This window comes from Citrus clementina, unplaced genomic scaffold, assembly GCF_000493195.1.
Source record: "Citrus clementina cultivar Clemenules unplaced genomic scaffold, Citrus_clementina_v1.0 scaffold_5, whole genome shotgun sequence".
Taxonomy (NCBI): domain Eukaryota; kingdom Viridiplantae; phylum Streptophyta; class Magnoliopsida; order Sapindales; family Rutaceae; genus Citrus; species Citrus x clementina.
The window spans coordinates 1,249,451-1,272,704 of record NW_006262201.1 but is presented as its reverse complement, the minus strand read 5'-3'; positions in this window follow the sequence as shown (position 1 = coordinate 1,272,704).

Genomic DNA, 23,254 nt, shown 5'->3' with positions numbered 1-23,254 from the left:
GAAACAACGCACAGTGGCACGATCCTCCACTGAAGCTGAGTATCGCTCCGTTGCCAATACAGTAGCCGTGCTTAATTGGATATGTTCACTGTTAACAGACCTGCATATTAGAGTGCCTACTTGTCCAGTTATTTACTGCGATAATGTGGGAGCAACTCAGTTGTGTTCTAATCTAATCTTTCACTCACGGATGAAACATGTTGCCATTGATTTTCATTTTATCAGGGAGCAAGTTCAAAACGGTTCGTTACGGGTTGCACATGTATCATCTAATGATCAGCTAGCTGATGCTCTTACAAAAGCTCTCCCACGACCACGTTTCCTTCAACTTCGATGCAAGATCGGACTGCTTTCAAGAAGTCCATCTTGAGGGGGCATGATAGAGGATTCTCCTCCATGATTATAGGAGTTTACCTGTTCAAAGTATTTTGAACGTAAAGATATATTCAGTTGTAACAAACCAATAATATAGGTAGCTGTTGCACTCTTTGCTGTATATATTGGTACGTGTAAATCAATGAAATTGATTAAGCCTTCTCATCGTTTCCTCTTAAGTCTTTAATGTGTTCTCTGTGGAGTTACGTCATATGATTATGAATAAGCACTGGTGCATTACTCTCTCTCTCTCTCTCTCTCTCTCTTTGTATGTATATATATATATATATATAGCCCCCTGCTCACTATTTTCCTATTTGGCCCATTTCTCACAGGTTTCTATTGGATTTTGTGCTGTCCAATTTTGAATAAATCGAGGTTGGGCCATGACACGCATTGTTGTATCACTTGTACTTTGAGCACATTTATGTTCTTATGTTAGTATTTACGATGTATGTGTACATAGTGAGATGTGGAGTGTGCGAAGATTGGATATGTTTTCGGATGAGACATGGATGTTATTACATGTTTATATTAGAGGCCCGAAATTATTTTTATATGTTTATGAATTAAGTTTATATCATGAGTACTAGATGTCAAACCGCATGATTCACCTTGGATCCGACATACAGTTCCGGGCTAGTTGTGGTACAAATCAAGGCAAATTTAACATTGAAAAGGAACAAAACCATGAAGTCTGGAATGTAAGAACTCAGAAATTATGGACTACAAGTAAAAATCTTGGTATTACATGGGTATTTTCAGGGTATTACTTTGAATATGTAAACAAGATTGCTCTGAACTATACTAATACATCATTTAATAAATTCATATAGCTAATGGCTACTGCATTACATTATCCATATCTCTCAATGGCAATATTCTTTCCCTAAAACTCTGTAGAAACTTTAACCCACAAAGCCGATACAGTAGCCCACTACACTTGTAGAACCAATAATGTATCTGAAAATAGCTCCTACATTATTAAGGCCATACCGAAGCTCCTTATTTGACGAATCACTTGGTACAGTGAGTCTGTTCGTTCAATTATTTCTTCAATTTGTTAGCTCACTTTCTCGTATTCTCTTTAAAACCATGTATAAGGGTTTCTACCTCAAGTCTTAGCCCACGTTTCCCGTAAAGTAGACAACCTATTAAGACTTGTCGTTGAGCCCTTACCTATCAACTTATGGTTTTGAGTCAAGGAATTTCTCTAGCCTTTCAATGTGAATAAACTCTCTTTATCGAAAAAAATCGTAAAGCAACAGCCTTTGTGTTGAAAGTCAATGATTTCTTCAGAATTCGGATCATATAAAAGTAACTCTTCCGTGTTAGATCCTATAAAAAAGGTATCATTCTTCCAAAACCCAATTGGAGCATCAACTGCGAGAATAGGGGTAGTAGAGAATTCTTTGGTCCAATGATATCTCTCCTTCATTGTCCATATATCAAAACAACTCTCCCTTTCATCAAATACTAAAAATGAAAGAGAATCGTTGTATAACCCAAAAACTGTATGCTCAGGTGCTATTTCAAGAAGGCAATTAGGCCCTTGTATCTCTTCAAAAACTTCATCACTCATGTCAAATGAAAGGATCACATAATGACAACAAAGTGGATGAAAAGGGCCAAACGGTACCAACCAGTGACAAGCTCCATTATGATATGTGCAATCTAACACTTCATTAAGATCATACGTACCAAACTCAAAGACTTGAAAATTTCTCCAGGAATTATCACTAAAGCTGTAAATAAAAACTTGTCTTGAATCGTTAAGAACTTCCCCAAGTTCACTATCATGGTAAGTCACAATGTAAACTAACTTATAGTAGTTACATTTTGGGTCTAATCCCAATCCAAACATAATAGTGTAAATTGATTCTAGATTGTCTATGAGTGTAAGTTTTGGAAGAAATTTTAAATCTCTGGTAGCACGGTTGTATAAAGCAATTTCATCTCCTCCTATAAACATAATAAATAAACCTTCAAAAGGACCCCTCAAATGATCGTCTATGGGCATTAGTAGAAGAAGATCTTCCTCTAAAGATATATTTGCCAGTGTTGGATCAAGGAACAAACAATCACGAAGTCTTGGAAATTCAGGATCATCACTGGAATCTACATAACGTAGAATGAGACGAGTATTACTGTTTCCAGCTTTTAGGTGTTTGGAAATGAAACTAGGGCTTTCAAATAATTCATACCAAGATTTACAAACGCACCTGAACCGTAGTAAAGATTTAACGGGAAACTTCGACAGAATTTCAACCACCATGTCTTCAAAAAAATTTCCATTGTTTGTTGCCATTATCTTATCTGCGTCGAGATTTTCAGTCTTCAATGTTTTTGTCATTTTTTTCACCAAATTTTTCTGTGAAAATTACATTTTAAAAGAGCAATTGTGGATGGCCGTCAACTTCGGAAAAGAAGTAAAAGTGGATGGTCATCAACTTCGAAACTATGTTGGCTATTATCAGCCCATTGTAAGTTAACCACTTCTTTTTATTTTTCATTTTACAACACTTTTAATTAAAAAAAAATCCCCCGCCCACATATTTACACCTTTCTTAATTTAAGGAAAAGAAAATGAAAAAAATGATGGAAAGATAAAATCGAACAAAACTTGTGGTAGCTTATAAACTAAAACTCACCATGTTCCTATGGGCTAAAGAATTTGATCCTTCCGTTTCGAAAAACAATCACGGACGCACACACAAATAAATATAAATAAGTAAATGAGGTGTTCAAAACTTCAAATGATGTTGAATACAAAATTTTCCTCGTCCAAGTTAATTAGATTGTGTAAAATCTATGTTCTAATATGAGTGTGGCATTCCATTGATAACATCTTTTACATATTTTTATGAGTTGGAATCCTTATTGTCAACATAATCTAGTCTTTATTATCAAGTAATTTTCTCTGTAACATAGGTTGTCTTTTGTTACAACGAGAGCTAGCTATCAACGGGAGTTGACTCAATCAAGAATTAGGGCTTTGTGTTTCATTAAGTATATATGGACCGCGTCGATGCGTAGAGGCATGAAGATGATCGCACAAGAGATATTATAGCTGAACACGGGGTTTATCGAATATCTTCATGTGGGGACTAAAAGAATCATCAAAAGAGAGACTATTTGCATGCTTGTCCTGTAAGGTTATATGTTTCCAAAGTTGGCATGATCCTTGGTTATATTAATCTTGACGAGTTCTCATTAAAGGTAAGTGATTATTTCCTCATTAAGTAATCTAAGCATTAGAGAAGAATAACGAATTCCTTATGTTCGTGTACTATGGTTTTGTGTGTGTTCCATTTTGTCATTACCCAACCCAAACCTGACAAGATATTATTGGTTTTAGACATTAACAAGGCCCGCATGATTTTGTTCTTGGGGCGTCCATGCACCATAAAATGCGCCATACCAATTAAGGTATGGATTACTTTATAAACTCAGAATCTCTCCCATGCTTTGCCGATGTGGGATTCACCTAGTGTGTTACATACATCCCCTTAGAAAGTCAACGTCCTAGCTAAGGTTTGCCCCACTATTGCTCAAGAAGACACGCGGAGCCCCTCTTATACCATCTGTCATGACTTAACCCAGACTTGACAAAATATTATCCGCTTTGAGCCTTAACAAGGCCCCCGAGGTTTTTTTTGGGACGCCTATACACCCTGAAACTCGTCTTGCCAATTAAAGAGTAGATCACCCCTTATAAACCCAACATCTCTCCTGCGTTTTGCCAATGTGAGATTTGCCTAGGGTGTTACACATCTCCTCCATATAAGTAGAGAAAAAGGCAAAAACTTAAATACATTCTTGGTTGTTTTGCTTGTTCGCTTGGGATTCATTCATTCAGCTTCCTATGTTGTGCTGATGGCTGTAATTCTAATAATTAAGAATGCATTTGATCGTCAATGTTTCAAGATTTGGATTGAATGTGATTCAATGCATGCCATACATTTTCCATCTTTAGAATGGTCATCTTCCTCCTCTTTGGCCTTCGATTAGTAGATGAAATAATTTTTTGCAGCTTATGATCTAGATAGAAGTGCGGTTTACTCACATAATAAGGGAATGTAATAGGACATACTAATAAGTTGGCTAACGTGGGTGCTACAATTTTTTATTTCGTTTGGTGGTCTCAACCGCCTTGTAAGGTCTTGTCCTTTTTACGCAAGGAAGCTCAAGGTCTTAATAAATAAATAGAGACCATACTATGTGGGGCCTTCGAATAAAATGAAAAAGAAAAGGGCAGATGAAGTCAATCACTCCTCTCTCTCCTCTCTATCTCTACACTTTACCAAACGAAACTTGCATCCTTTAGAAAGGAAAGATGAAGAATAAGCCTTTTTCGGGGGGCAAAGTGCAGAGATAGAGACCATAATTTTTATCAAGCTTTTTGGAGCTCCGTACTATGTGACCTTGATTCCTTGAGTACGAAGATTTTAGATTTTTTTTGAAGAACCAAGTACATCTCCCACCAATGTTATTCGTAACGAAGAAGCAATAGCTGAAAATGCAAGCAAATCCGAGGGAGAAAAAGAAGGAGATTGTAATAGAGGATAACATTTATTTCAATTAAAGAATTTTAATTTTTTTTAGTGCCTGTGGAGACTTGTCATTTGGTTGGAGCACCATTGACAAAAATTACTCGATGCTCCAAGAGCAGTTAAGACGTTCTCCTGTTTATGAAAATAATAATTGCTGACCTATAATTTTTTCTATGGAATTCATTAGGATTGCAATTAATAAAATTTCTTGTCCCGGAATCAATGCATAACATCATTTCTATTAACAAATGACCAAGTTTAGAAGAATTGCATTTTGGTACATAATTGTTATGAAATCTGTTATTGTTCCTTTGAGTAATCAAAGACTTCAATATCTCGATAATATCTTATTATGATTGAAAGCACCACAATTAAATTCCTACGTGAAAGAAAAATAAAAATCAAAATGTAGAACTTTAACTAAAATGTCGAACGTTCTCCTTTTCAAGAAAATAATATCTAACCCACAGTTTTTTATATGGAGCTCATTAGGATTGCAATAAATTTAATTTTCTCACCTCAAAATCAACGCATAACATCACCTCCAATAATGGATGACCAAGTTTCGAAGAATTGCATTTTGGTATGGTATTATTATGAACTTTGCTATTGTTCCTTTCAGTAATTAACGACTTTATTATCGCAACAACATCTTATTGTGACTGAAAGCTTCAAAATTAAATTATTACTTGAAAGGAGCATAAAAATCAAAATGTAGAACTTTATTCAAATTGGTTATTGATAAATGGATGGTGTTGGCAGAATTGAAAATGATTTCTTAAGAAAAACAGAAGTTAAGAGAAAAGGAAGGAAAGAGCATTTAAACTTTCCTTGTAAGTAAAGGCACGCATCTTGGTTCAAGAAATGAAAGAGATAAGAGGAAGGTTAAGAAATTATCTTAACAAAAACTAGAGAAAGAAAGACTTTGTTCAAGAAAAGAAAAAGATACTAATTTCCAGTAATCTTGTTTAATTTATTTTCTTCTTATGTTTTTTGTTTCTACCAATCCAAAAATGAAAGCAATGAACATTTGCTAATGAGGATTCAACAACAGTCCTTTTGTCTCAAGATAAAATGATAATAAATCATGACTATAAGATCGTATTATGGACACTCCTAAATTATAGCATTAATAAATAAATAAATAAACTCTGCCTTATAGTGCCTAAGAGGATCATTTTCGACTTTCTAAATTGCTCTGCTGAAATGTTGTAAAGAAAGCACATACTACATATAAAGAAGTTCCACGCTCAGCACGTGTTGGTTAAGCCTGGTCAGTAATGTTGTTAGTTACATGTATAAGCTTGCTTTGTAATTCTTTCGTGTGTGTAATTAGCTCATTATGGATACTAACGTAGTCTTCATTTTTACTCGAGAATTAAAAATTAGAGATCCAGAATATTCCTTTCCATTTTCTCGGCTTCCAAACAAAGAGATTAAGCTCATTTGAGCTATTATAACATGGTACTAGAGCCGGCCATGGCTAGTTCTAGTAATCAGAACACAACATTTCACAATTTAACCATAAACAACACAAATCCACAACATCAACAAACTCAAATTAATTTCTCCTTTAATATTCCAATGAAATTAGATTGATCGAACTATTGGCTTTGAAGATCTCAAGTCTTAGCTTTAATTAGAGGCAATTGATTGGAGGATTTTATCACTGCAGAAAAATTACCACCTGAGCAATATCTTCTTCCAGCTAGAGTTGATGGATCTACTCAAGTTGATAATCTAGAGTATGACAATTGGAGATCACAAGATCAGACTCTTCTTAGATGGCTACTGTCATTAATAAATGAAAGTACTCTAAGTCTCGTTATAAATTATGTAAATTCCTTTGATGTTTGGAGAACACTTGAGAAGAAGTTTAGTGTGCAATCAAAGGCTATAGTTCTTCAACTTAGGTATGAATTGAATGCTCTTAAAAAAGTGTTGTTGAGTGTTGAAGATTATTTTATTAAAATGAAACAGAGAAAGATGTTATGTTGACCATTATAATAGACTAGTATCTGGATATCATGATATTGCCACTTTTATTACTGGTTTCCATATGGAATATGATGGTGCATATGCTTTGTTGCTTACACATAAACTAGATTGGAGTAAGAACATGATGATCAAACTATGTTTAATGCTACTTATGCATATACGAATTCATATTATCCCAAGGCATACTATGCACAACCTAAGTGTCGCTTTAGAAGATGAGGATATAATGGTGATTTTGGTAACTTTGGAGGTAAAGGAAATCTACTTGGTAGAGAAGCATGAATTGTTCTTAAAGATTGTTCAATGAAGGTTTTAGTAGGGGATATATTAGAGGACAGTCATATAGTCAAAACTCCAGTGGCCTTTATCCTTTTCAAGTTCATAAGAATCCATCTCAATTTGCTAAGAGTGGATTCAATGGCATAAATAGGTCACAAAGAGCTATTATGGAGGAACTTATGTGTCAAATTTGTTCAAATCTATACACATAGCAAATGTTTACTGGCATAAGTTTGTGGAAGACAATGTACCTATGCCAAGTGGTTTTGAAAAGGGAAAAATAGTAAGAACAAGTTACATTGCAAACTTTGAAGGATCTGCTTCTCCTCAAAGTTATGAAGATTATGTCAAAACCAATTACATGTCACTGGCTTATTTTCTTGACTCTAAAATTGGTTACTAGTCTATAATTAGTGCTAATGCTCTTAGAGCAGCCTTTGTGCTAACTTTGAAGGACCTGTTAATGATGGTTGGCATTTAGACAGTGGAGCAACACATCATTTGACTAAAAATATGGAAAACATGCACCTCAAGGGAGAATTTAAAGGTACTGACCAACTCATTATTCGAAATAGCCAAAGGTTGTATATCACTCATGTTGGACATGCTTTTCCATCGTTTAGAGCTTCAAATTACTCATCTAACCATATTGTAATTGCACTTAGAGAATGTTACATGTGCCTTCAACAACTAAAAATCTATTAAGTGTTTGTGGGCTCACTTTTGATAAGTCTCACTGTTGAATGTTGGGGTACTATCGGCTCTATAAAAGACATGAAGGGATATGTTCTTCTGCAAGGCCTTGCTGAGAAAGGTCTTTTTAATTTTTTTTTCAAGCTTACTCTATCTTCATATGAGTCTTGTCTCTCTCAATTCTAGTTGAATAAATTCTTTACAGTTGTTTCTCCTATTTTCCATAAGTGAAATATCTTGACTAAGGCCTGTTTTCATTCTGTCTCAAACAGTTGTACTTCAAAACTTGATACAGTAACTATGTTGAATAGAAGATTTAGTTATCCAAATCCAACAGTAATGATACATTTACTAAAGTCTTGTAATCCATTCAATTCTCTTAAAAGGATATCTAGTCATCTGTAAATTCTTTGTGTGAAGCATGTCAATTAGGCAAGGTTCATCGACAACATTTCTTTACAATCAAAACCAAAACTTTATATGTGTTGGAAATGATACATTCTGACTTAGAGGGCGTTTACCTACTTTGTCTAGAAATTGATACAAATATTATATCAGTTTTGTTGATGATTCTAGCAAATATACTTAGATTTATCCATTAAAGCTTAAGTCTAAAACCTTTAAAGTGTTTAATTGTTTAAACCTCAGGCGGAAAATCAATTCAATACAACAATTGCAATATTGTAATCTAACTAAAGGGAGGAGAGCATAGAGTTTTTGCTAAGTTTCTAAATCAAAATGGGATTGTCTTTAGACACTCTTGTCCATGTACTCATTATCAAAATAATACAGTTGAGAGTAAACACAAACATATAACTGAATTAGCATTAATATTGTTAGTTTAAGCTAATCTCCCTTTTCAAATTTTTCTAAAATGCTATTTATATAGTACTATATCATATTAACAGATTACCAACTTGCAGTTCTTCTCTTAAAGGTTGCAAATGATTAACTAGTAATGACCATGTTTATATCCTTAGACATGTTTTTTATAGAACCATATATGCTCTCTTACTCAATAACCAATGCATTCTCTTCATCTACAACTGATCTAGTATCTGAACAATGGTGCCAAACTTCTCACAACAGCAGGTCTATCAGCTTTCCATAATATATTCTTTTCCTAATGATTCCGTACATACATGTATTCTCATCAACCATAATTACCCAATCAAATATCGCCTGATTCATTGTTAGAGTGCAATTTATGCACTAGTTTTGTATTGTTTACTTCCTTTAATATCGATGTTTGGCATTTAATAATAGTGATTTACTTGTGTTTTATTTTTGTAGGTCCAATTCTATTGATTGGTGCTAAAATTGAGCTACAAGATGATATTTGAGGATGATTGTTTTCCTGGAGAAATTATAAGCTTCAGAAGAATTTTGTTGATAAAGCGTGGGCGCGTGCTGTCAACTAAGGACCTGCAATTTTTATTTTAACGTGTTTTGTCTTTTTGGTTATTTTTGTAATTATGAATTTAATATTTAGATAATATTTTAGATATTAGTATTTTATTTTAAAAAGAACTCTAGAGGAGAAGGGAGGGAAGAGAATTGAAGAGATGAATCTATTGTCAAAGAAAGAAAGAAAAAGAAAGCCTAGATCTAAATTTTTCTCTTCTCTCTATGAAGAACTAAACCTATTATTCTGGTTAAAGGTTAATAAAGCTTTGATTCATCATTACTGTGAGATCTTTCTTATGCTTTAATTGTTTTATTGCTTTTTGGGTATTTGTTTATTCTCTAAATTATTGTCATGATTATGTTTGTTAATTAGATAATTGGCCACTATTTAATTATCAACTTAATCTATTGTCAATTAAAAGATTCATCGTATGAAGATTTTAATGTTTGTGACAAATAGCATAGCAGTGTGTTGTGTTATGAGAATAAACAATCTAATTTAAATGAACCATCGTATGCGTGTGTTGATTATGATTTGAGTCTCTCTGGTTTTTCAGGCTGTCAATTGATTAAATTCTATGATCGTATCTAGGGTTGTCTATTGATTAGGAAAATAACCAATGGTCGTACTTTGGTTATCGACTAGTTAAGGAGAGATTGGCTATTAGAGGGTCTCAGTAGTTATAACCGGTCTATTCATAAGTAGTAATGATTTATATTTGAATCAATGATCAGTAGTCGAATCAAGCTGAGTTAATTCCTTCAACCAGAGCTTTTACCAATTTGAATTACAATTTGAATTTGTATTCTTTTTATTTTAATTTGATTTTTATTATTGTCAACAATCCCCCCCATTTTGCATTTTACAATTTAAAAGGATTTAAATAATTACCGATCTCTGTGGACACGACCCTGCTTAATCACTATACACAATTTATTTAAAGTAAATATTTATTTTTGCTGGCTTCGACAACCATCAAATTTTGGCACCGTTGCCGGGGATTGGTGTCGTTTATTTAATCCTTTTTACGTTTTACTTGGTGTATGGTTCGTTCTTCCCGTACAGGTACACTTTCGTTTGATCCTGAAATTGAGAAGACAGCTTGCCAGCTAAGACAGCAGACGAAGCGAGCTAAGCAACGATCCTCGTCGCCTTTGCTTTCTGGAACAGATATGGTGCCTGATTTGGTTGAATCATTTAGCGATTCAGAAGAACAAGTGATGGATAGAGCTGCCAACATAGAAAGAACTCTTAGAGAGTTAGCTTAACCAGACTTGAATCAGCAACCACTCTGCATTCAATATGTAGACTTGGAGGTAAATTTTGAATTAAAGTCTGGTCTTATTCATTTATTACCCAAGTTTCATGGTTTTGCAGGTGAAGATCCTCATAAACATCTCAAGGAGTTTCATGCCATATGTTCAAGTATAAGACCACAAGGCGTGACTGAAGAGCAGATTAAGCTGCGTGCTTTTCCTTTCTCTTTAGATGGGCTATCTAAAGACTGGTTGTACTATTTACCTCCTGGATCGATTACAACGTGGAATGGTTTGAAGAAGCAGTTCCTTAAGAAGTACTTTCCTGCTTCAAGAGCTGCCAACATCAGAAAAGACATTTGTGGGATCAGAGAACTTCCTGGGGAGACTTTGTATGAGTATTGGGAGCGATTCAAACAATTGTGTGCCAGTTGTCCTCATGATCAGATTTCTGATCAACTTCTTATTCAATACTTTTACGAAGGACTGTCATTGATGGATAGGAGTATGATAGATGTGGCTAGTGGAGGTGTGTTGGTGAACAAGACCCCTACTCAAGCAAGGGAGTTGATCTCAAATATGGCTGCCAATGCACAATAATTTGGCAGCAAGCAAGATCCCACTTTAAGAAAGGTGAATGAGGTAAATATTTCTTCTATTAAATAACGTTTAGATAAACTTACTTCTCTTGTGGAAAAGTTTATTGTAGGTAATGTGCAATAGGTGAAGGCTTGTGGCATTTGTTCCAATATGGGTCATTCAACTGATATGTGTCCTACACTTTAAGAAGAACCCGTTGAACAAGCTAATGCAGTTGGAGGATTTCCAAGCATGCCCCAGAGGAGGTATGATCCTCATGCACAAACATACAATCTGGGATGGAAGGATCATCCCAACTTCAGCTATGGAGTTAGGCCATCAGGATTCCTACAACAATACCCACCAAGACAACCAGCACCTCCACAGTCAAACTCCAAGTCAGGTATATCTCTTAAAGAAATTGTTAAATCACTTGCGACTAACACTCAACAATTTCAGCAGGCAACTACAACAAGCATTCAGAATTTGGAGAACCAAATGAGTCAATTGGCGACTACAGTGAGCCGTCTGGAGTCTCAATCATCAGGGAGATTGCCTTCACAATCTGAGGTGAATCCAAAGCAAAACGCTAGTGTTGTCATCCTTAGAAGTGGGAAGGAGTTGCAAGATCCTAATAAGAAAGTGACAAAGCATGTAAAAGATGAGCTTGAAAAGAATGAATTGATGCCTAAATCTCAAGATGCGCAATCCACCAGAGCGAAACCTCTACCTGTGGTGATACCTCATCCTTTTCCAAGCCGGTTTGCAAAATCCAAGAAGAAGGAACAATAGAAAGACATCCTTGAGACATTTCGCAAGGTTGAGGTAAATATTCCTTTATTAAATGCTATAAAACAAATACCTCGATATACTAAATTCCTTAAGAAACTGTGCACCACCAAGAGAAAATTAAGAGGAGATGAAAGAGTTCACATGGGGGAGAATGTTTCAGCAGTTCTCCAAAAGAAACTACCTCATAAGTGCAAGGATCCAGGTATGTTTACTATCCCTTGCAAAATTGGTAGTGTTAAAGTTGAGAAGGCTATGTTAGATATATGAGCTTCTATTAATGTCATGCCTTGTTCCATTTATTCATCTTTGAATGTTGGTCCATTAAAAGAAACTGGCGTGATAATTAAACTAGCTGATAGGTCTAATGTATATCCTGATGGGGTATTAGAAGATGTCTTAGTACAAGTTAATGAGTTGGTTTTTCCTGCTGATTTTTATGTACTTGATATGGAACAGGATAACTCCTCTAATTCTGTCCCAATTTTGCTATGAAGACCTTTTCTTAAGACTGCTATGACTAAAATAGATGTACATAAAGGGACTCTCACTATGGAGTTTGATGGAGAGGTTATAGAATTCAATATGAATGATGCCATGAAATATCCTAGTGAGGAACATTCGGTATTTTCTGTTGATGTTATTAACCCTATAGTGCAGGAAGTTTTTTATTTGGATGTTGAAGATTCATTGGTAGCTGCTTTAAATAACAGTTTGGGCCTCAAAGGATTGCAAAAGGATGAAAATGAGTTTGTTTTAAATTCTGTATTGCAAGAGAAAATTTATGAATTAAATTCTTTGAGAACTTTAACTCATCATATGCCTTATATTGAATTACCTTCATCTTATGCAAAACTTCTTCCATCTATTTTGCAGGCACCGAAAATAGAGCTTAAACCATTGCCGAGTCATCTAAAGTACATGTTTCTACGAGATGGGAAGACACTTCCGGTGATCATCTCTTCAAAGCTTAGTACTTTAGAGGAAAAAAAGCTTATTGGAGTGCTGAAGGATTACAAAAAGGCTATTGGGTGGACAATTGCTGATATTAAAGGGATAAGTTCGTCCACGTGCATGCATAGAATATTGCTGGAGGAAGATGCCAAACCTTCGATTCAAGCTCAACACCGTTTGAATCAACTCATGATGGAAGTAGTGAAGAAAGAAATTCTGAAACTTCTTGATGTAGGTATAATCTATCCAATTTCGGATAACAAATGCAGGTATAATCTAAAATCAATACAAACCCACCCGAGTTCAGAATGGGTGGAGGGTTTGTATTGATTTTAGAAAACTTAATTTACTCACTAAGAAGGATCATTTTCCTATTCCTTTTATTGATCAGATGCTTGAAAGGTTGGCGGGAAAATCTCACTTTTGTTGTCTTGATGGCTATTCAGGTTTTCATCAGATACCAGTTGCGCCTGAGAATCAGGAGAAGATTACCTTCACATGTCCTTTGGGAACCTTTGCATACCGACGTATGCCATTTGGTCTTTGTAACGCTCCTGCCACGTTTCAGAGGTGTATGGTCAATATTTTTCTAGACTATGTCGAGAACATTATAGAGGTATTTATGGACGATTTTATAGTCTATGCTGATTCTTTTGATGATTGTCTCTATAATATGAAGAAAGTGCTTGAAATATGCATTGAAACAAACTTTGTCTTGAATTATGAAAAATGTCATTTTATGGTAGATCAAGGCATTATTTTGGGTCATGTAGTCTTTGCTAGAGGAATTGAGGTAGATAAAGCTAAGATAGATGTTATTAAATCTTTACCTTATCCCACATGTGTGCGGGAAGTTCGTTCTTTCCTTGGTCACGCAGGTTTCTATCGACGTTTTATCAAGGACTTTTCGAAGATAGCTCAGCCTTTATGCAAGCTGCTTCAGAAAGATGTGACATTTGATTTTAATGAAGCATGTGAGGTAGCATTTGATAAGCTTAAGGAGTTATTGACTTTAACTCCAATTATACAGACACCCGACTAGAGCCTCCCTTTTGAGATAATGTGCGACGCTAGTAACTATGTTGTTGGTGCTGTTCTCAGACAAAGGGTTGGAAGAGCTGCTCATGTGATATATTACGCATCAAGGACACTTGATAGTGCTCAGTGCAATTACTCAACAACAAAAAAAGAACTTTTGGCTATTGTTTTTACTTTAGAAAAATTTCGTTCATTTTTATTAGGTACTAAAGTGATTGTTTTTTCTGATCATGCAGCTCTCAGATATTTGCTCGCCAAGAAGGAGGCGAAACCGAGACTCATCCGCTGGATCCTACTACTTCAAGAGTTCAACTTGGAGATCCGTGACAAGAAATGAGTAGAAAACTTGGTTGCATACCATCTTAGTAGATTGACCACGAGTGAAGAAACAGCACCTTTGAAGGATGATTTTCCAAATGAGCATCTCTTTGTAACTCAACGTATGGTTCCTTGGTACGCTAACATTGTCAATTACTTAGTTACAAGAACACTACCTAGTGATCTGACAAGGGCTCAAAAAGATAAGATTAAGAGCGATGCTAAGTACTATGTTTTGGATGACCCTTACTTGTGGAAACATTGCTCTGACCAAGTCATCAGAAGGTGCGTATATGAGTTTGAAATTCCTTATATTCTTCAGTTTTGTCACTCATATGCATGTGGTGGTCATTTTGGTCCCAAAAAGACAGCATCTAAGGTGTTAGAATGTGGTCTATTTTGGCCTACTTTATTTTGTGATTCATACATGTTTTGTAAGTCGTGTGAGAATTGTCAAAAGACTAGTAATTTAAGTCATAGGAATCAAACACCACTTACCCCTATTCTTGTGTGTGAAATATTCGATGTGTGGGGCATTGATTTTATAGGACATTTTCCCTCATCTTTTAACAATGCTTACATTCTTTTAGCAGTGGATTACGTTTCTAAGTGGGTAGAGGCTAAAGCCACCCGGACTGACAATACTAAAGTTGTTGTAGATTTTGTCAAGTCTAATATTTTTACCAGGTTTGGTGTATCAAGAGCGGTGATAAGTGATAAAGGCACTCAAAACTGTAATCGAGTGGTGGAGGCTTTGTTCAAGAGATATCATGTTACCCATCGAGTGTCTACCGCCTATCATCCACAGACAAGTGGACAAGCTGAGATATCAAACAGAGAAATCAAGTCTATTCTTGAAAAGACGATTAGTCCAAATCGAAGGATTGGAGCTTACGATTAGATGATGCACTGTGGGCGTATCGTACCGCGTACAAAACTCCTATAGGTATGTCTCCTTATCGTTTAGTATTTAGTAAGCTTTGTCATTTACCTGTAGAGCTTGAGCACAGAGCATACTGGGCAGCTAAGCAATGCAATATGTGGATGGATGAAGCAGGAAAACATAGAAAGTTGCAGCTGCAAGAGTTGAAGGAGATTAAAAACGAATCCTGTGAGAGTTCGCGATTTTACAAGGAAAAGACGAAGACATTTCATGACATAATGATTTTAAGAAAAGAGTTCTCTGTTGGTCAAAAAGTTCTTCTTTTTCATTCTAAGCTTAAACTTTTTCCTGATAAATTACGTTCTTCCTGGGTAGGACCTTTTATTGTTACTAATATTTTTTCTCATGGTGCAGTTGAGATTCGGAGTCCGACCTCTGACAAAGTTTTTAAGGTTAATGGTCATCGCTTAAAACCTTTTTATGAAGGTTTTTCGGTGAATATTGTGGAGGATGTGGCTCTCGAGAGTCCCATTTATAGAGATTGATGCATGAATGTGTCTAGCCAAAGACATAAAACAAATGCGCTTTTTGGGAGGCAACCCAAAGGATTTATTTATTTTGATTTTTGTTATATCTTTTGTTTTTAATTTTGATTCAGATTGTTTAAATAATGTTTTTGCTTATTTTGGCCAGAAGAAAATTTTTGGTTAAGCGTGCCCATATGTTTATTAAAAAAATACTTCTGTAAATTTTTTTTGGTGTCTTAAGTGTCTCTTTTAGCTTTTAGTAAAAAAAAATTCGAAAATAAAAAATTCTCCAGCTCCGTCCCGCGCGTGCAACCAGCAGCACAACACCAGAGCAGCAGCCGCGCTCACCAACCAGCCCGCGCGTAGCAGCCCGCGTCTCCAGCCCACGTATCCAACAACCAACAGTCGCGTGCCTACAATCACCAGCAGTCGTGCATCCCAAATCCCAGCCGCATTGGCAAGCAGTCCACGCCCAGCATTCTAGCCGCGTGAATCATTGCCCGTGAGTGAAATTATTGTAACAATGCCGAAGAGAAAAGCATCAACTTCCAAGTCATCAACGTCTAAAAAGAAACGCGTCGCAAAGAAATCCAAGATTGCCGCTCCCACTACGGTTCCATGGAGCACAGTTTCAGATTCACGCCAAGCCGTGAGACAAAGATCGAAACATGGAAAAAGCATGAGTGTTTTGCCACTTGCTGAATCCAATCTCGGAGAGTGCCTCACATTCACGACTCAACTAGAGAAAGAAAGGTACAAAGATATTTCCAAGCGAAAAATACTTCCAGTTAAGTACATTCATTACCCGACTCTTGAAAAATTAAATGTTAAGGATAATTTTAATTCTTTGATCGATAAGATTGGTTTGCGTAAATTTGTTGATATTGATTGTTTGGGATATGTTGAGTTGATTAGGGAGTTCTATGCTATTTTTCAATTTAATATACCGAATGATTTTACTTTTCATACTCCGGATGTTATAAAGTTTAGGTTAATGGGACAAAATTTTTCACAATCTATCACAGATTTTAACATAGCTTTAGGATTCATTGATGATGATTATTCTTCTAGTGATGCATATTTTGGGACAACTTGTGCCTTTAGCGAAAATTTTGAGCCTTATGGTCTTTGGCGTAATTTATCTTTTGATCACAATGCCTATGACCCGAGTAAATCAAAGAGCTCTTTCTTACGTGATCCTGTTTTGAAATGTGTGCATCGGTTCTTAGCATATAATTTTTTAGGAAAAAAAATCACTAGGGAGTTTTCTCTAAAACTGAGTTTTATTTTATCTGGTGCATGTTAAATGATGTGAGGCCTAATTTAGGTTTTTGGTTAGCAGATCAATTTCAGAGTGTGTTAAACGGTAGATGACTTTATTTCTTGGTCCATACATTACTCTGTTAGCTATAAACTTATGTGTGCTTGATCCTGACAATAATGATTTGCATCCTGCTTGCAAAAAGGAATTTTTGGATATGTGTGTCTTTGAAAGAACAGGTGTGGTCGAATTCAAGGAGGGAAGATTTCAATTTACTGAACTAGGACCCACTCAACTTCCAAAGAAGCTTTATGCTAGAAGTGGTGCTACCTCTGATGACGAGTTTGATGACGAAATTGCTGCCCCACCAACTATTCCTTCTGCATCTGCAACACCTTTGAGCATTCAGTTAGAGAAAATGGAACACAAGTTGAACAAGATGGAGCAGAATTTTACCGCATACTTCGAGAGTGTGGGATTTATCCCACCATTTCCGCTAAGCCCATAGACGTTATGTGGATCAAAGCTCACAATTCAGGAAAGTTTTTCCTTTAGTCTTTTATCGTTATGCTTTATTTTTTTTTAAGTGAACTTTGATTATCTTACATTGGGGACAATGTAAGTTCTTGGTGTGGGGGAGGGATTTTTGCAATATTGATGTCTAGAAGTAATATTTTCACTCTGCTCATCCTTAAATGATTTTGGAGTTAGTATGCTTCATATATTTTCTTTTCTTTTCTTTCTCACTACTCTTTTCCCATCTATCTCAAATTATTTACATCTATTTTTATTCTATCATACTCTTTCATCACTCACATTTTATCTTTCACTTTTTATCTTACTACATAAATCTTTCTCGCTTCTTATCCTTTTTACCTTTCCTTTTATATATCACTCATACCTTCTTCTCATTCTACACCACTATTGATGGTTGATTCATTTAAAGAGTGTAAATGATTTGATGGCAAATTTACCAACTTTGTGAGGATTTGAGCCTATGAGCAACCACTTTGCTCTAATTATTTTTGTTATGTGAATATAAATCTTAGTTTGTATATTTTAGAACTTGCTTTGTTATGCATGTTGAAGCCGCATTATGAGATTTTATGCATTAAAATGATAAGGGCAAACCACTTTTCATTTTTCTATTTTCGCATTTTTCTTCTTTTTCTCCACCCGAAGACCTTTATTTGTTATCTTTGTTTGAGCCTTAACCATTACCCATCTAATTTTCTCCATCTACTTACCCATTTTCCTTCTTTTTGAGCCTCAATTTAAGGAGATTTTTGGACTCAATTGTTTGGATATATTTTGTATATATTTTGTTTCTCTTGCTACCTTGAATTAAAGTTTCTCAATTAGATCAACAAGCATTATGCTTGAATTAAATTGTGGAAGGTTCATTTCTTTTGTTTGATTAAAACAAAAAACAAAAAAAAAACAACAAAAAAATCAAAAAAAAAAAAGAAAAGAGAAAAAAAAATGTTTACATTCTTGGCGACTTGAGTAGAAATAAGCGTTTTGATATCATAAGGTTCATTCAATGAGTTCATTCTTCTCATTTTGATCTCTTTTTCTTTCATAGACCTTTTTTTTTTCATTTAATCCATTTAACCCTGTTACAACCTTTCTAAGACCCTTAGATTTTTGCATTTAATTCATTTTTTGTGGATTGAGATGTGATATATGAGCAAGCTTATAGTAATAGCATTCTTTGATTTGATTTGAGTGCATAAATGATACCCTAAACACTTTGAGTGCATGGAGTGAAGTCAATGAGAGGGCTATTAAATCTTGTTGCACTTGAATTTTGAATGGATCTTCTTGGTGGTTGAATGTTTTTATTCTAGCTTATGAGATTCTATGCTTTAAAATCCTTATCTCTCGAATGTTGATTGACTTAAATTCTTGAGGTATGCTTGCTTAAGATTGTTTTTGGATGAGTTGAGATGAGAATTGAGTGGAGATTTGGGATTAGTCTAGAGTTATATGCTTGAGAACAAGCATTATCTTGATGTGGGGGAATTTGTTAGAGTGCAATTTATGCACTAGTTTTGCATTGTTTACTTCCTTTAATATCGATGTTTGGCACTTAATAATAGTGATTTACTTGTGTTTTATTTTTGCAGGTTCAATTCTATTGATTGGTGCTAAAATTGAGCTACAAGATGATGTTTGAGGATGATTGTTTTCCTGGAGAAATTATAAGCTTCAGAAGAACTTTGTTCATAAGGCGTGGGCGCGTGCTGTCAACTAAGGACCTGCAATTTTTATTTTAATGTGTTTTGTCTTTTTGGTTATTTTTGTAATTACGAATTTAATATTTAGATAATATTTTAAATATTAGTATTTTATTTTAAAAAGAACTCTAGAGGAGAAGGGAGGGAAGAGAATTGAAGAGAGGAATCTATTGTCAAAGAAAGAAAGAAAAAGAAAGCCTAGATCTAAATTTTTCTCTTCTTTCTATGAAGAACTAAACCTATTATTCTGGTTGAAGGTTAATAAAGCTTTGATTCATCAATACTGTGAGATCTTTCTTATGCTTTAATTGTTTTATTGCTTTTTAGGTATTTGTTTATTCTCTAAATTATTGTCATGATTATGTTTGTTAATTAGATAATTAGCCACTATTTAATTATCAACTTAATCTATTGTCAATTAAAAGATTTATTGTATGAAGATTTTAATGTTTGTGACAAATAGCATAGCAGTGTGTTGTGTTATGAGAATAAACAATCTAATTTAAATTAACCATCATATGCATTTGTTGATTAGGATTTGGGTCTCTCTAGTTTTTCAGGTTGTTAATTGATTAAATCCTATGATCTTATCTAGGGTTGTCTATTGATTAGGGAAATAACCAATGGTCGTACTTTGGTTATCGACTAGTTAAGGAGATATTGGCTATTAGAGGGTCTCATTAGCTATAACCGGTCTATTCATAAGTAGAAATAATTTATATTTGAATCCATGATCAGTAGTCGAATCAAGCTGAATTAATTCCTTCAACCAGAGCTTTTACCAATTTGAATTACAATTTTAATTTGCATTCTTGTTATTTTAATTTGATTTTTATTATTGTCAACAATCCCCCCCATTTTGCATTTTACAATTTAAAAGGATTTAAATAATTACCGATCTTTGTGGACACGACCCTGCTCAATCACTATACACAATTTATTTAGAGTATGTATTTATTTTTGCTGGCTTCGACAGCCATCATTCATCTCCATCTTATAAACCTCTTACAAATCCAGGACAAACTCAGTCTTCAATTGAAGCATAATTAGCCACCAATAACATACAAATCAAAATCCAACTTTAACCTTACCTCCACAACTCTCTCACAAAATGATTACAAGATCAAAGGCTAGAATTTGAAAACCAAAGATTCATATAGCCATTTTAACCAACAAAGAACCTAATATAGTAAAAAAAAATACTCTAAAGGATTAGAACTGTCATTAAGCTATGAGAGATTAATACGAAGCATTAACGAGGAGTGAGACATTGTCATTGGTGCCACCTTTAGTTGAACACAAAGTTGTTGATAACAAGTGAGTATTCAGAATTAAGCAAAACATCTAGGCTAGTAGTAAAGGGCTTTCAGCAGACTGAATGTGTGAATTACTTTGAAACATTTAGTCATGTTGTGAAAGCTTCAACACTAAGGTTATGTTGAGTTGGGCTATAATGAACAGGTGGATAATAAGACAAGTTGATGTGAATAATGCTTTTTTGAATGGAAAATTAATAAAGGATGTTTACATGTATCAACTTAAGAGATTTGTTGATTTACAGAAATCCAATTATGTGTGTAAGTTAAAGAAAGCATTGCATGGATTGAAATAAGCTCCTAGGGCTGGTTATGATAAGCTAAAGACTTGTTTGGTTGCTAATTGGGGATTTCAAAATCCTAAAGTAGATACTTCTCTTTTTTCAAGAGATACAAGGCTCAATGATATTGGTCTTAATCTATGCTGTCATGTTGATATATTAATTATAGGCCATAATATTAGAAAATTGGAGAAGTAATGGCCTATAAAAGAGCTCTTAGATATTTGAAGGATATTCAACATTATAGGTTGAAATTCTCAGTTGGAGGAAAAATAAAGCTTATAGGTTATATGGACATAGATTGGGCATGTGACATTGATGATAGAAAGTTAATAGGTGAATATTGGATTTAGTTGGGAAACAACCTGATATCCTGGTCATCTAAGAAGTAATCTTACGTTACAAGTTGTAGCGTAGAAAGTGAATAAAGAGCTCTTGCTTCTACAAGTTCTGAAATAAGTGTAACATAGCTTCAGTCATTGTTCAGTGAACTCAAGATTAATTGTACTTTATTGCCTACAATGTGGTGTAATAATATGAATGCAATAAAGCTAGCTAAGAGCTCTATTTACCATTCAATAACTAAGCATATTGAATTAGATATGCATTTCATTAGAGACAAAGTGTTGGCAAAAGAGTTGAAAATTAACTACATTCTAAGTAAAGAGTATATTATTCCAACTGTTTTAGAGCCAAACTCAATGTGCGTCATGCCTCTTGAGCTTGAGGGGGCTATAAAAGGAAACACATGTTGTATATAATTGCACACTCAGCACGCGTTGGTTTAGCCTAGTCAGCAGTGTTAGCTACTTGTATATGCTAGCTAAATGAATATAGTTATACATGCTCTGCATTCTATTTTAGCTTGTTAAGCTTACGTTGTAATTCTTTCTTGTGTAATTAGCTTAGTATAAATACGGATGTAATTATCATTTTTATGCAGGAAACAAAAATCAAAGATCCAAAATATTCCTTTTCATTTTCTCAGCTTCCAAACAAAGAGATTAAGCTCATTTGAGCTTTTATAACAATACCCAAAGTTCCAAGGCCAATTAATCTAGAAGTAAAGCAATGAAAAAAATAAATAAAGGTATAAGAATGAAACGATAACAGAAGTTAGTCCAAGATGTCTTTTGAAACTAGAACATTTTAAATTTATTAAAGTTTCATTATAATATAATTGTATGCCATCTCTATGCTCTTGTACAACGATTTTTGCCGATATTTCCAAAAGTTGGAAGGCGATTGCTTTAATTGTTATTATTACTTGATAATCTAGCGATGATTACATGTGGCGATAGACGTAGCTAATAGATATGTTTAAAGTACAAAACAGAGTATTTGTGATGCTAATTAGTAACTAAAATCCACGTAGTGATAAACTTTGAAATTAGAAGCAACCAAAATTGAAATGACATTTATATGACTCTTAAAGGTTTAGTTATTCCATTGACAAAATTGAAATTGCAACTTTAGATATAGAAGTTAGATTGTCATATGCTAGTTTATGCTTGTGATAAAAAAAGAATGTATATAATTGACAAATTTAAACCCCCAAAACCAAAATGACACTTGGAAGAATCGATTGAAGGAGGCAACTTTAGTGGCTGAAATATTAGAATCTTGTTTGTTTTCACCTTCAATAATGATATTCTTACATAAATTTGTACAAAAAGGACCATTTTGCAAATTATTTCAAAATTTTATCCTATTTTAGAATTTATAGATCTTATTAATTTTGATTGATTGGAGCATTTCTCCTTCAATCTCTTCTGCATCTATCCTCAAATTTCTTTAATGTTTTAACTATATCTTTATAAAGTGTTAAATGATTATCTCGTTCATAGAGATCTATGTGTGAATTAATTCCTGTATTTATAATCATTTGTCTCTTTTGAGACATAGACCAAATCTTTTCTTCTAACATATCTATATATATTCCTAAGCTATCTTCCCAACTTAGATATATCCTATCAAAACTATCAAATATAAATTGTAAATTGAGATTTGCATCTTGAATCAATATTTCCATATTATTATTATTATCCATTACACTCGATTTTGAGTTCTATTATTAGTCTTACACCTGTCTTGGATTACTTCAAGACAAGATAGAATTGATTCTATTAATGTTATCTTGTTTTCTTCAAATGAATCAAATATTTATGGATCATTAATTCTTTTCATTTCTTCATAAAAACATTTACTTGTATTTAATCTAGTTTTTATTATCGAAATTGTATAAGCAACCTGGTATCCTTGACAAAAGTCTAAATGATCAATTGCATCTAGAAATTTATTAACAAATCTTTCCATTTTTATGAAAGTGAGTTACTTTTATCACTTCCTTTCTTATAACATCTCATAAAACAAACAAGGCCCAACAGGCTTTCGTTTGTTGCTAAAATGAAAGAAGAGTTCAAGATTACTAACCAATGTACTATCCCTCGGAATTCTAAGATAGATTCATTAATTGCCTCCAACCATGGAGAGGTCCATGGTTAGC